The sequence below is a fragment of the Camelus ferus genome, unplaced genomic scaffold (genome assembly GCF_009834535.1).
Source record: "Camelus ferus isolate YT-003-E unplaced genomic scaffold, BCGSAC_Cfer_1.0 contig1163, whole genome shotgun sequence".
Taxonomy (NCBI): Eukaryota; Metazoa; Chordata; class Mammalia; order Artiodactyla; family Camelidae; genus Camelus; species Camelus ferus.
The window spans coordinates 35,636-49,773 of NW_022587718.1; the positions used below are offsets into that span (position 1 = coordinate 35,636).

Genomic DNA, 14,138 nt, shown 5'->3' on the forward strand with positions numbered 1-14,138 from the left:
GGAATAATATTTGCAGATCACACTGTAAAAACAATCCTCCTACATGTTTCATTTTAACTGAATGAATGAGAAGTAAACACTGGCTGAATGTTACACTTGGGTTGCCAGGAGACCAGTCATTTTGTGATGTCACAGCTACTCAGGTTGACAACTACTGTGATGGCCTAGAAGTTTATGTGTGCAGGCCTGCAAAAGCAGCATTTGAAGCTGCAGTGCTTAAAATAATGCAGATTAGAAAAGGAGCTGTAGAAAAAGTTATTAGAGATGGCACATGTTTCTTCAGAAATTCAAGATATGTCTCTTAAAGATGGACCAACTTGTTCAGGAATGTCCAGTAGATCTCTATTGTGTGATCATTTTCTGGGGAACTGGACTTGAGGTCTATTATTGAAGAAAATGCTTTTCAGACTTTGTGTGAAGAATCCTTGATAAAAAGACCATGTTACACACATTGTGTCTCTGAACCAGATGAAGATGATTTTCGTTCTCTGACATTTCCAAGAAAACTCTGGAAAATGGTTGGGAGTGACCAATTTCAATCCATCTGGTGGGATGATAATGGAACTTCCATAGTGATCGATGAAGATGTCTTTAAGAAGGAAGTTTTGGAAAGAAAGGCCCCTTTCAGAATATTTGAAACTGGAAGTATGAAAAGTTTAGTTAGACAGCTTAACCTTTATGGGTTTAGTAAAGTGCAGCAGAATATTCCAAGATCTGCTTGTCTAGCTGACTTTCTGGCAGAAGAAAAAATAGTCTCTTTTTTAAGCAAGGTATTCAGAAATTTCAGTCACCACTTCGTAAATTATATATTAAATTTTATTTTGTACATCAAACTATGGTAATATAAATGTAAAGCTAAATTTTGAAAATTGTATAAAACTACTAAGGTTAAATGTTTTAATTTTTAAAGAAAAATGAGGACAGTGCGTTAAGTATTCAAGATTATGAGAAACTTTGCTAGCAACTATGAATCTTATCAGAAATCTAAATAAATTTATTAAAGCTGCTTTTAAAAAGGGGCATTCACCATTAATAAAAATGCTAAAGTTTTAACTTTGATGACTATACAATTTCAATGTGTATTTTCCAAATAAGCAATTTCAAAAATAGTCAGCACTGTTCATATTTTGATGATATTATCTTTGTATACTAAGTGTGAAATCTGAGGTTTTATACATTAGGTTTATTGTAGTCTTGAATTTTGGTTTAAATATTACTAAATTCTTTCTCCTTTGATTGTAGCTGCAGTTCCATCATAATCCAAATTTTAAACGAGGCTGTCCCCAGCTTTTAGTGAGAATAAAAAGAAGAGTCCAGATTAAAAATGCTTCTCTGGTATCTTCATTGGCTCACGATTTCAACAAGAAGCACTTCAAAGCAGGGGGTAATGTGGATAATCATATTTCTGGATTTGTGGCTGACACTAGAGGAGAAAGTGCATTTTTACCTTCTGCAAATTTAAACATGCCTCTAATAAGGAAGGCCTCTACTAGTCACTAATTGGTAATACAAGTACCCCGATGACAGGTGATTTTTCTCCTGCAACTTCAATATCTGTTAGACCACCAGAACAAATTGCAGTCGATCAACGTGCTATTTTAAATCAGTTAACAATTTCCACGTGTACTCACAAAGCAGCTACACTGAAGCAAATGGCTGTGTTGTGAATTTCTTTACAACTAAAACTTCTACTTCTCAGTACAGCAGCTTATCTCCCAAACAGAGCAATTATCTTGGACTGATGTTGGAGCCTTCTACTTTTCCAAATAGATATCACAACATATCGGCCAATAAAAGTCCTTTCCCTAAACTTCAATTAGAGTGCAACCCACGGTTTCCAGTGCCAGTGTTAGCTGATACATCAGCTAACTCTCTTTCACGGCCAACTCATCAGCCAACTGCAGGTTATGAACATCATCGTAATTACAACTGATCTGCCAGAGGACTACCAGATTATGCTGGATAACAAAGATTAAAATTGATGTTGTCAAATAATGAGAAATATCTTCTATTTTCTTATTTGAACAATAAACATACATGTTTACCTGTATTTTCCTTAATTTTTAAAAATACAGTAAGGGTAAAATGGGAGACTATGTTACCATTTAAAACAAAATGGAGATGTTTGATTGATATGAGCATTTGACCGAACAATATGGGATTAAATTTGAATAATTTCTTGTAATGAAGAAGAGAAAATGAAAGAATTTGGGACAAGAATAAAATATGCAGAGAGGGAAAAGTACTAAGTGGGTTCTGGTTCATCTTGGAATGTATTAAAAGTTTTAAGTTAGATTAGGTTTGAACAGGAGATAAATGCAAATCCAGCCCAGGGATCATGGTCTCTATTATGTCATCCCTGGAATCATAAAAGTCACATGATATAGTCTCAGATGGCACATTCAGCATGTGGTAGAATTTCAGAAGTAGTTTTATCTATGGTCTTTTTGTGCTGTTCTCAAAGCATTCCAATTGGTGCTTTCATTTCCTCCCCTCAAGATTCTACACTACATTTTCTGGTGAAAAATTTATGTTGCGTTTATGTTGCAGCCAAAGACAAGCTTACATCCTCAGGTTGGCTCTTATTGCCTTTCCAAATCTAAGCCCACAAGCTCAAAATGGTTTAGTCATTTCTTTATAGATCTGGCATCTGACTTCCTTGGCATATCTTTATATTTCACTGTATCTGGAGATACATCCAGGCAAATGCTTGTCAACCATCTTAACTCCAACCTCACAACTTTGTCTCCAGCTCATCCTTGGAATTAGGATATCCTCCTTTAACCTACTTAGACTTTCCCAGTTTCAGCAAAGGAACTTCCTCCTCGAGATGCTTTCTGTCTATCCCCCTTTACTTGTCTAACTTGGATACCAGCATAGTAATCACATTACTTGCACAGGATGCATTTTAGTGTTAGTGAATGAAAAATACATGTTGACTTTAAGCAAAATCTTCTTTCTGAAACAACAAAACTCTCATGGTTTTCAAACTATTTTGTTATGGCCTTTACTCTTCACCACAAACTAGCTGTTTTCATAGCCCAAGGACTAGTCACTCAAGACAGTAAGTGGAGGTATATACAGGAGACTAAGTATTATTTTGTTCTTTATTCATGCTTCCAGAGGCCTAAAACATTCCATTCTCATTTAAACATAGTACTGCTTCGCTTCTCTCCACATAGTGCTTGTGTGTATATGGTATCGTGCCATTGACAGGGTTAATTTAATTTGTTGGGAGAATCATAAATAGTTGTTGTGTCATATACAAGGATCTTTCTGCACCTATTCAGATGATTATGTGATTTTTATTTCTCATTCTATTAGTGTGGCATGTCACATTTATTGATTTCAATATTTTGAATTATCCTTAAACCCAGGGATAAATCCCTTTTCTCATAGTGTATGATACATTAAATGTGTTGTTGAACTCATTTTGCTTGTGTTTTGTTGAGAATTTTGGCACATACTTTCATCAAGGATATTATTCTATTCTTTGCATATAATGTCCTTTCTAGCTTGTTTTGCAAATAAAGCTGGCATCATAAAACCAGTTTGGAATCTTTCACCCCTTCAAATTCTTGGAAGGCTTGGGGAAGAATTGGTGAAACATGTCTTCAAATGTAGGACAGAATTCACTAATAAAATCATCTTGTAAATAATTTCTGTTTTGGGAGGTTTGGATTTCTGATTTACTCATGCACACTTTTGCTGTATTTAACTTTCTAATTTCTTCTTGATTCAGTATTGGAAGACATAAGTTTCTGGGAATTTGTCTTTTGTTCTAGGTCATTCAAATTTTGGCTAGTTGTAATTTCTTATGATCCTATGTATCTCTGTAACATGAGTGGTAATATCTTCTCTTTAATTTCTAATTATATTTGAGTCTTTATTTTCTTATTCAAACTAAACCTTTGTACAATTTATGTTTAAAAGAAACAGACTTAAGTTTTTTGTTTTTTATCATATCCATTGTTTCTGTTGTTATTTGCCTTACTCTGATTCATTCAATTATCTTCTTTATAATTTTTTCTCCTAAATTATTGAGGTGTAAATTTAAGCAGTGTGAATTTTTGTATTATATTTATTATTAAATATTATTTATTAATTTATTTATTAATTTATTTATTTTGCTTATTTACTTATTTATTCATTTACTTATCATTGAATTACTGCTATTTTCAATGTGTCAAACTGTGGTGTATAGCACAGTGTCCAGTTCATGCTTATATTTGTGTTCCTATTAAAGTAACTTCATGATATTTAACATACAACCCTGTGTCATACAAAAGAACTTTGAAAATATCTATTTTTATATATATAGTAAATAACATGTATAAAAGTACAGCTCCCTAATATATCCTCTCCCAGACCCTTTCTGCAGGAACCATAAGCATATTTTGTAGAGCTGCGAGTGTGTTTCAGTTTTTTAGATGAAATCATAGTGCCCTTATCCAACGTTTCTTTAATGTTCCTTATATGTCATGTCATGTGTTATTTTTCTTTCTCTTTCTGGCTTACTTCAATTAGAATGACCCTTTTTATGGAAAACCATTTTGCTGCAAATGTCATTGTTTTATCATTTTTTATGGCTGAGTATTTTTCCATTGTGTAAATATGCCACAACTCCTGTATCTTGTCATCTGTTGACGGACAGTTATGTTGCTTCCATGTCTTGGGTGTTGTATATAGCACTGCTATGAATATTGGGTTCAGGTGTCTTTTTGAATTAGGGTTCTCCTTGATATATACCAAGAAGTGGGATTGCTGGATTGTATGTTAATTCTATTTTCAGTCTTTTCAGGAATCCACATGCAGTTTTCCAAAATGACTGAACCAAACTACATTCTTCCCAACAGTTTAGGAGAGTTCCCTTTCTCCACAGCTACCCCAGCATTTATTGTTTGTGGACTTTTGAATGATGGCCTTTCTAACTATTGTGAGGTGATACTTCATTACTGTTTTGATTTGTATTTCTCTGATATTTAATGATAGTGAGCAATTATTTTTCATATATTTGACATTTGTATGTCTTTTATGGGGAATTGTTTATTTAAGGTTTCTTCCCATTTTCAGAATTGTTTTCTTTTTTTATTATCATTAGGTTATATGAACCCTTTGTATTTTGGAAATTAAGACTTTGCCAGTTGCATCACTTCTAAATATTTTCTTTCATCTTGTAGGTTGACATTTTGCTTTGTTTTATGGCTCCCTTTGCTGTACAAAAGCTGATAATTTTAATTAGGTCCCATTTATTAATTTTGCTCTTATATCCACTACATGGGTAGGCTGTTCTAGGAGATCATTGGTGAGATTTATCTCAGAGTTTTGCCTATGTTTTCTTCTAGGAGATTAACTGTGTCTTGTCTTACATTTATGTCTTCAAGCCATTTTGAGTTTATTCTTGTTTATGGAGTGGAGTGTTCTAATTTCGTTGCCCTGCATGCTGCTATCCAGTTTTCCCACCAGTTGGTGAAGCGATGGTATTTTCTGTGTCATATTCTTGGCTACTTTGTCAAAGATTATTTGAGCATAGGCCTGAAGATTTATTCCTAGGCTCTCTATTCTGTTCCATTGGTCCACATGCCTGTTTCTGTTCCAATATCATGTCATTTTGATTATCTTCTATCTCTGCAATAGTGTATGGAGACCAGGCTGGTTATTCCTCCAGCCTCTTTTTCTTCAATATTGCTTTGGAAGTTATGAATCTTTTCTGATTCTATATAAATCTTAGGAACATTTGTTCCAGTCCTAAAAAGAAGTTTTGCATAATTTGATAGGAACTCACATTAAATCTGTGGATTGCCTTGGGCAATATGGCATTTTAACAATATTGTCTCTTCCTTTATAAGATCATTGGGTATCTTTTCAATTCTTCAAATCTTTTTTAAATTCCTCAACAATGTTTTCTATTTCTCCATGTATAATGAATTCGCCTCCTTGGTCAGATTTATTCCTAAGCATTTTATACTTTTGGGTGCAGTTATAAAAGTGGTTGTTTGTATACTTTGTTTTCCTGTTGATACACTGGTAGTGTAAAGAAATGCTATTGATATTTGTACATTATTCTGGCTACCTTGCCCAGTTCCTTTATTAGCCTAAGTATTTTTTTGTGAGGCTTTTACAGTTTCCTATGTATAGTGTCATGTCTGCATACTGTGATAATTTTACCTCTTCTTTTCCAGTCTGAAAACTTTATTTCTTTTTCTTTCCTGATCGTTGTGGCTAGGACTTCCAAGACTATATTCAATAGAAATTGTGAGAATCGGCAACCTAGTCTTGTCTTAGATTTTTGTGGGAAGGATTTCAGTTTTTCACCCATGAGTAATTTGATGGCTATATGTTTGTCATAAATATCTTTCATTATGTTGATAATGGTCCCTCTATGCCCACAAGGATAAGTATTTTTATTGAAAATAAGTGTTAAATTTTATCAAATGCTTTTTCTGCATCTACTGAGATGATCATGTGGTTTTTGTCCTCTCTTTTGTTGATATGGTTTATCACAATTGATTGATTGAGCTCAATGTGTTAAACCATCCTTGTGTTCCTGGGATGATCCTAACTTGATCATGGTGTATGAACTTTTTTTACATGGTGTTGGATTCTGTTTGTTAATAATTTCTTAAGGACGATTACATCTACGTTTATCAATGATATTGGCATATAATTTTCTTTTAGGGTAGTGTCTTTGTCTGCTTTTGGTATCAGGTTGATATTGGCCTTACGGTGTGAGTTTGGGAGTACTCTCTCCATATCAATCTTTTGGAAGAGTTTGAGGAAGACTGGTATGGATTTTTCTTTGCATGTTTGGTCAGATTCCCCAGTGAAAGTATTTGGTTCTGAATTTTTGTTTGCAGAGATTTTTTATTTTATTGATAATTCTATTCCATTTCTGGAGATCTCTCTTTTCAAATGGTCAACTTCTTCTTGACAAAACATTGGTGATCTGACTGTTTCCAGAAACTTCTCCACTCCTTCTAGGTTATCCAGTTTGTTTCCATACAGTTGTTCATGGTCATCCCTTATGAAATTTTGCAAATTTTTTGTACTCTTTTTAGTTTCTCCATTTTCATTTCATGTATTTCGTGTGTTCTCTCTCTTCTCTTGTTGGTGATCCTGTCCAGAGATTTGTCAATTTTTTTACAGTTTCAAAGTATAGTTTGATATTTTTTTTCTATTTTTTTAATCACTATATGAATTTTTTCTTCTTTGATCATTATTATTTCCCTCTTTCTGCTGACTTTTGCTTTTGTTTTCTCATCTTTTCATGATTATTTTTCATACAACATTAGATTCTTTATTTGACATTGCTCTTCTACTTGAGGAGGGCCTTGTAAAAATTAACTTCCCTCTTAAGCCTGCTTTAAGTATATTTCATAGATTTTGTGTAGTGTTCTTTTTTCATTTTTCTCAAGATATTTTTTAAATTCTTCTTTAACTTCATCATCCCCCTACTTGTTTTATTATCATGTTGTTAAGTCTACATGGTGTCATTTTTTTCTGCCTGGTTTTTCTGTGATTGATTTCTAGTTTCATGCTATTATATTCAGACAAGATGCTTGAAATAATTTTTATCCTCTTAAATTTTTGAGGCTTCCTCTGTGCCTGAGTACATAATCTTTCCTAGAAAATGTTCCATGTGCACTGGAAAAAATGTATATTTTGTTTTGGGGAGATGTATTCTTTTGTATATATCAACCAAGTCCTAATATTTTATTTTATCTTTTAGTGTCTTTATTCCCTTAATAATTTTCTGTCTGAAAGACAACTCCAATGATGGTAATGGGGTGTTATAATCTCCTACTATGATTGTTTTCCCATCATTTTCTCCCTGTTTATCTATTAGTGTTTGCTTTATCTACTTAGGTGCTCTAATATTGAGTGCATTTATCTTAAAGTGTATAATACCCTAATTTTGTATTGATCACTTAATCATTATAGCATGTACTTGTTTATCTTTCTCTATGGCCTTTGTTTTAAATTCTATTTTGTGTGAAATCAGTACTGCTACTCCTGCTTTCTTGTCATGTCCATTTGCATGGAATATATTTTCCATCTTCTTACATTCAATTGATGTGTGTTCCTCTCCCTAAAGTGGGTCTATTGTATGCTTCATAATGTATGGTCTTGTTATACTATCCCTTCCGAAAATATATATCTTTTGATTGAAGCACTTATTCTATTAACAGTTTTGATAATTATTGACAGACGGGTGTTTATTTCCAATTTGTACTACATTTTCCAGTTGATTTGGTATTTCCTTTTTGTTCATTTCTTTTACTTTCTGTGGCTTTATAATTTTCTTTTATTATCTTGGTTTCTTTTTGGTTTTTTGAGTTCATTGTAAGCTTTTGAATTATGGTTAGCATTTTTGCATGTATATGGATGCAGTAATATATCTGTTTATTTTAACTGATAGTAATACAAACTCTAACCCATTCTACAGAGAACAGAAACAAGAAGAAAATTCTCTGTATTGTCCTGTTTCCCTCTCTGACCCTTAAATATTTTGATGTCCTATTTTACAATGTCATGTTTATTCTGTTGTAAGTCATTGTAGCTATTGCCTTTCTAATTATGCCTTTCTCCTTTATATAGCATCCTGCTTCTTTTGTATTTAGAGATGATCTTTCTTTTTTTTTGGTTGTTGCTATGTTCTTTTAGTATTTGCATGTGTAAAAGTTATTTATCTCTCCTTCTATTCCAAGGGATAGTCTTGGTTGATATATTATCTTAAATTATAGCTTCCTTTCATTCAGGACTTTGAATATGCCTTGCCACTGCCTTCTGACTGCTGTATATGTGTAGGAAATGTATTTAAAATTTTATGTATATAATTATATATATATGTAAAGAATTCCTAGAAATGAATTTAACAAATAAGGTGAAAACTTATACATTAAAAATAGAAAACTATGATGAAGGAAATTAAAACTGATCCAAAGAATGAAAAGATCTCTTATGTTAATGATGTGAAACAATAAGTTTTAAACACCCATACTACCCAAAGCAATGTGAATTTATTGTGATTCATATCAAAATACCCATGAAAATTTTCAATTAAATAGAACAAATAATTTCAAGATTTATATGTAACCACAAAAATCATGAGTTGACAATATAATTTTGAAAAAGTTATTAAGTCTAATAGTGTAAGGTTCTCTGATTTTAAACAATGCTACAAAGCTTTCATAATTAAAACAACATGATACTGGCTCAAAAACAGACACCAATGAATAGAAGAGAATAAAGTAAGCAGATATAATCTCTAACATGTATGATCAATTAACCAATGGAAAATGAAGCAAGAGTATAAAATGATGAAAAAGCATTCTCCTCAATAAGCAGTGCTGGAAAGATTGATAATGTAAAAGATAGATAAGGATATTTCATCACATTGCATACAATCCTTGAGAACAGAATATCTTTCTATTTATTTTGTTTACTTATATTTTTTGAACCTGTTACTAACAGATTTATGTTTAGCTCTTTTATTTCACTTATTAAACTTATTCCTATTTTATCCTTTTTGATATAATGGAACACACAATTGTTTTCCTAACTTCTCTTTCTGATAATGTGTTGTTAGTATATAAATGTGCAACTGATTTTTGTATATTGATTTTGTATTCGGCAAGTTTAATACGTTTGTTCATTATTTCTAAAATTCACTTGAGGTGTCTATGGAGTTTTCTATCTATGTGAAATTATGTCATCTCTAAAACTTTACTGATTTTTACAAGTTGGATGCCTTTTATGTTATTTTCTTGACGAGTTGTTCTGTCTAGGGCTTCTAGTAGTGTAATTTAGGACTTGTGAGAATGAGCTACTTTTTCTTATTACTGGTCCAGAGGAAAACAATCCTGTATGTTAACATTGAACTTGATGTTACTCATGGTTTTTTTTCGTATATGGCTTTTATTATGTTTAGTTCCATTCTACCTAGAGCGAATTTGTTAAGAATTTTTTCATAAAAAAGTCAAGTTAAGTTCTGTCAATAATTTTCCTTCATCTATTGAGATTATTATTTTTGTATTCTTTGTTTTTTAAGTGATGGTATCACATTTATTGATTTGCAAATGTGAAATAATATTTATGAATCAAGACTAAATCCCACTTAACTATAGTTTATAATTCTTTTAATATGCCATGAATTCAGGTTGCTAATATTTAGTTAGAATGGAATATACATATACTGAAGGAAAAAAGTACATTGTAGCATGAGTGTACATTTATTTATTTCAAAATTTTATGTCTCATTGTGAATTTGGCTTATGTTTAATGGAAATTATTTCTAAATAAAGAATATAGATTTTGGTAGGACTGGATTTACTACAGTTTACTGATAGAAAACATAGCAATTATTTAAAATTAGAGTACAAAAGACTTGCCTTAAAATGACATATTATACTAACAATGCCAACTGTTTCAGGACTGAGAAACAAATTGCTTCCTAAAATGTATTTAGCTGGTCTTTTCCACAACATACCACATTTACTGTTATTTTTTTGTTTGTTGGTTTGTTTGTTTGCCCCTTAATGGAGGCACTGTATATGAAACCCAGGATCTTGTGCATAAGTTTATTTATCAACATCATTTTGGATCACTTAACAGGAGCCACAAGAGTTTGGATTACAAAGATGACTAGAAAATTTATTCCTTGTACAGACTAAAAAACCTCTGAATGAAAGAATGGCAAAAATAAACTTTTGTAAGTATACAATTAGATTTTCTCTTTTTTAATTTTAAAGAATAATATTAAATTATATTTGTTTTCCTTATAATGCTAATTTTCAATTTAAAAAAATTCCCCCCTTTGGGATTTCTTAAATTTGATTGATTATTTTATTCTAATTTTATTTCATAAATATTTACCATTTATTTATAAGCATACCAATTAAACTGATATTTATTCTGCTCATTTTCTGAATATAGAGCTACTTAATATAAAGCACACATATAAATAATTACTTCCATATCCAAATCAAATAATGTTTCATTTTATTTACAAATGATAATGAAATAGATATACTTTTTTGTACAGCTTTTACACAAATTTCAATTTAAATTCCAAAATTTTAAAATTATTTTAGTTATTTAGTTCATTATTTATAATCTGTTCACCAATCTGGTATAAATTTGTGAACAAAAAGAAGGAGATTGTTTTTATTCATAGACACCAAATTTAATTTATTTAAAAAATTTTGTGGGAATAATATTTGCATATTACACTGAAAAAAAACATCCTATATGTTTCATTTTAACTGGATGAATGAGACATAAACACTGGCTTAATGTTACACTTGTGCTGCTAGGAGACCAGTCATTTTGTGATGTCACAGCTACTCAGGTTGACAACCACTGTGATGGCCTAGCAGTTTATTTTGCAGGCCTGCCAAAGCAGCATTTGAAGCTGCAGTGCTAAAAATCATGCAGATTAGAAAAGGAGCTGTAGAAAAAGTTATTTGAGATGGCACATGTTTCTTCAAAAATTCAAGATGTGTCTCCTAAAGATGGACCAACTGGTTCAGGAAAGTCCAGTAGATCTCTATTGTGTGATCAAACATTCTCTGGGGACTTGGATTTGAGGTCTATGATTGAGGAAAATGCTTTTCAGACATTGTGTGAAGAACTCTTGAGAAAAAGACCATGTTACACACATTGTGTCTCTGAACCAGATGAAGATAATGATTTTCGTTCTCTGACATTTCCAAGAAAACTCTGGAAAATGGTTGGGAGTGACCAATTCCAATCCATCTGGTGGGATGATAATGGAACTTCCATAGTGATCGATGAAGATGTCTTTAAGAAGGAAGTTTTGGAAAGAAAGGCCCCTTTCAGAATATTTGAAACTGGAAGTATGAAAAGTTTAGTTAGACAACTTAACCTTTACGGGTTTAGTAAAGTGCGGCATAATTTTCAAAGATCTGCTTCTCTAGCGGACTTTCTGGCAGAAGAAAAAGAAGTCTCTTTTTTAAGCAAGGTATTCAGAAATTTCAGTCACCACTTGATAACTTATATATAATTTTTTTTTGTTCATCAATCTATGGTAATATAAATGTAAAGCTAGATTTTGAAAATCGTATAAAACCACTTAGGCTAAAAGCCTTTATGTTTTCTTAAAAATGAGGACAGTGCGTTAAGTATTCAAGATTATGAGAAACTTTGCTAGCAACTATGAATCTTACCAGAAATCTAAATAAAGGTATTAAAGCTGCTTTTAAAAAGGGGCATTCGCATTTACTGCAAATGTTAACGTTTTAAATTTAATGACTAAACTATTTAAATGTGTATTTTCCAATTAAGGAATTTCTAAAAACTAGTCAGCATTGTTCATATTTTAATGATATTATGTTAGTATAGTAAGGGTGAAATCTGAGGTTTTTTAGATTAGACTTATTGTAGTCTTGTATTTTGGTTTAAAGTAATACTAAAATATTTCTCCTTTGTAGCTGCAGTTCTATCATAATCCAAATTTTCAACGAGGCTGTCCCCAGCTTTTAGTGAAAATAAAAAGAAGAGTTGGGATTAAAAATGCTTCTCTGGTATCTTCATTTGCTCAAGATTTCAACAAGAAGCACTTTAGAAGGGGCTATTTTGAATAATCATAATTCTGGTTTTGTGGTTGACACTTCAGGAGAAAGTGCATTTTTACCTTCTGCAAATTTAAACATGCCTCTAAAATGAAAGCCCTCTAATAGCCACATAATTGGTGATATAATTACCCCGATGAGAGGTGATTTTCCTGCTGCGTCAGCAATGTCAGTTAGACCACCAGAACAAATTGCAGTCGATCAACGTGCTATTTTAAATCAGTTGAACAATTTCCACGTGCACTCACAAAGCAGCTACACTGAAGCAAATGGCCATTTTGTGAATTTCATTACATCTACAAATTCTACTTCTAAGTTCAGCACCTTATCTCCCATACAGAGCAATTAACTTGGACTGATGTTGGAGCCTTCTACTTTTCCAAATAGATATCTCAACTTATCGGAAAATGAAGGTCCTTTTTCTAAACTTCAAACAGAGAGCAACCCACTGTTTCAAGTGCCCGTGATAGCTGATACATCAGCTACCTATCTTTCACAGCCAACTCATCAGACCACTGCAGTTTATGAACGTCATTCTAATTAAAACTGATCTGCCTGAGGACTACCAGATTATGCATGATTACAAAGATGATAATTGTTGTTGGCAAATGTCGACAAATATCTGCAATTTACTTATTTGAACAAAACACATACATGTGTACCTGTAATTTCCTTATAATTTTTTAAAATAAAATTAAGAGTAAAATGGGAAACTAACAGCATTTACAAAAAAAGAGATATTTGATTCATATGATCATATGATAGAACAATATGGGAGTAAATTTGAATAATTTCTTTTAAGGAAGAAGAGAAAATGGTAGAAATTGGGAAAAGATTAAAATATGTAGAGAGGGAAAAGTACTAAGTGGCTTCTTGTTCATCCTGGAAAGTATCAAAAGTGTTGTTGGGATAGGTTGGAACAGGAGATAAAGGCAGGAACCAGCCCAGGGATCATGGTCTCTATTATGTCATCCCTGGAATCATAAAGGTCACATGATGTAGTCACAGATGGCACATTCATCATGTGGTAGAATTTAAAAAGTAATTTAATCTATGGTCTTCTTTGTGCTGTTCTCAAAGCATTCCAATAGGTGCTTTCATTTCCTCCCCTCAAGAGTCTACACTATACTTTCTGGTGAATAATTTATGTTGCTTTTATGTCGCAGACAAAGACAAGCTTATGTCCTCAGGGTAGCAATTAATGCCTTTCCAACTATAAGCCCAGAAACTCAACATAATTTAGTCATTTATTTATAGATCTGGCATCTGACTATCTTGGCATATCTTTATGTTTCACTGTATCTGGAGATATATCCAGGCAAATGCTTGTCAACCATGTAAACTCCAAACTCAAAACTTTTGCTCCAGCTCATCCTTGGACTTAGGATATCTTCCTTTTACCTACTTAGACTTTCCCAGTCTCATCACAGAAACCACCTCCTCCACTTGTTTTCTGTCTATCCCCTTTCCTTGTCTAACTTGGGTACCAGCACATTAAGTGCAGAACATGCCATAGTATGCATTTTAGTATTTAGTGAATGAAAA

At 32.3% G+C, this 14,138-nt stretch overlaps 2 pseudogenes; both read left to right on the forward strand.

The window, feature by feature from the left end:
- The first annotated feature begins 264 nt into the window (after positions 1-264).
- On the forward strand, positions 265-1,933 carry LOC116662466 (annotated as a pseudogene).
- A 9,481-nt stretch (positions 1,934-11,414) lies between these two features.
- LOC116662467 lies at positions 11,415-13,137 on the forward strand (annotated as a pseudogene).
- Positions 13,138-14,138: the final 1,001 nt, after the last annotated feature.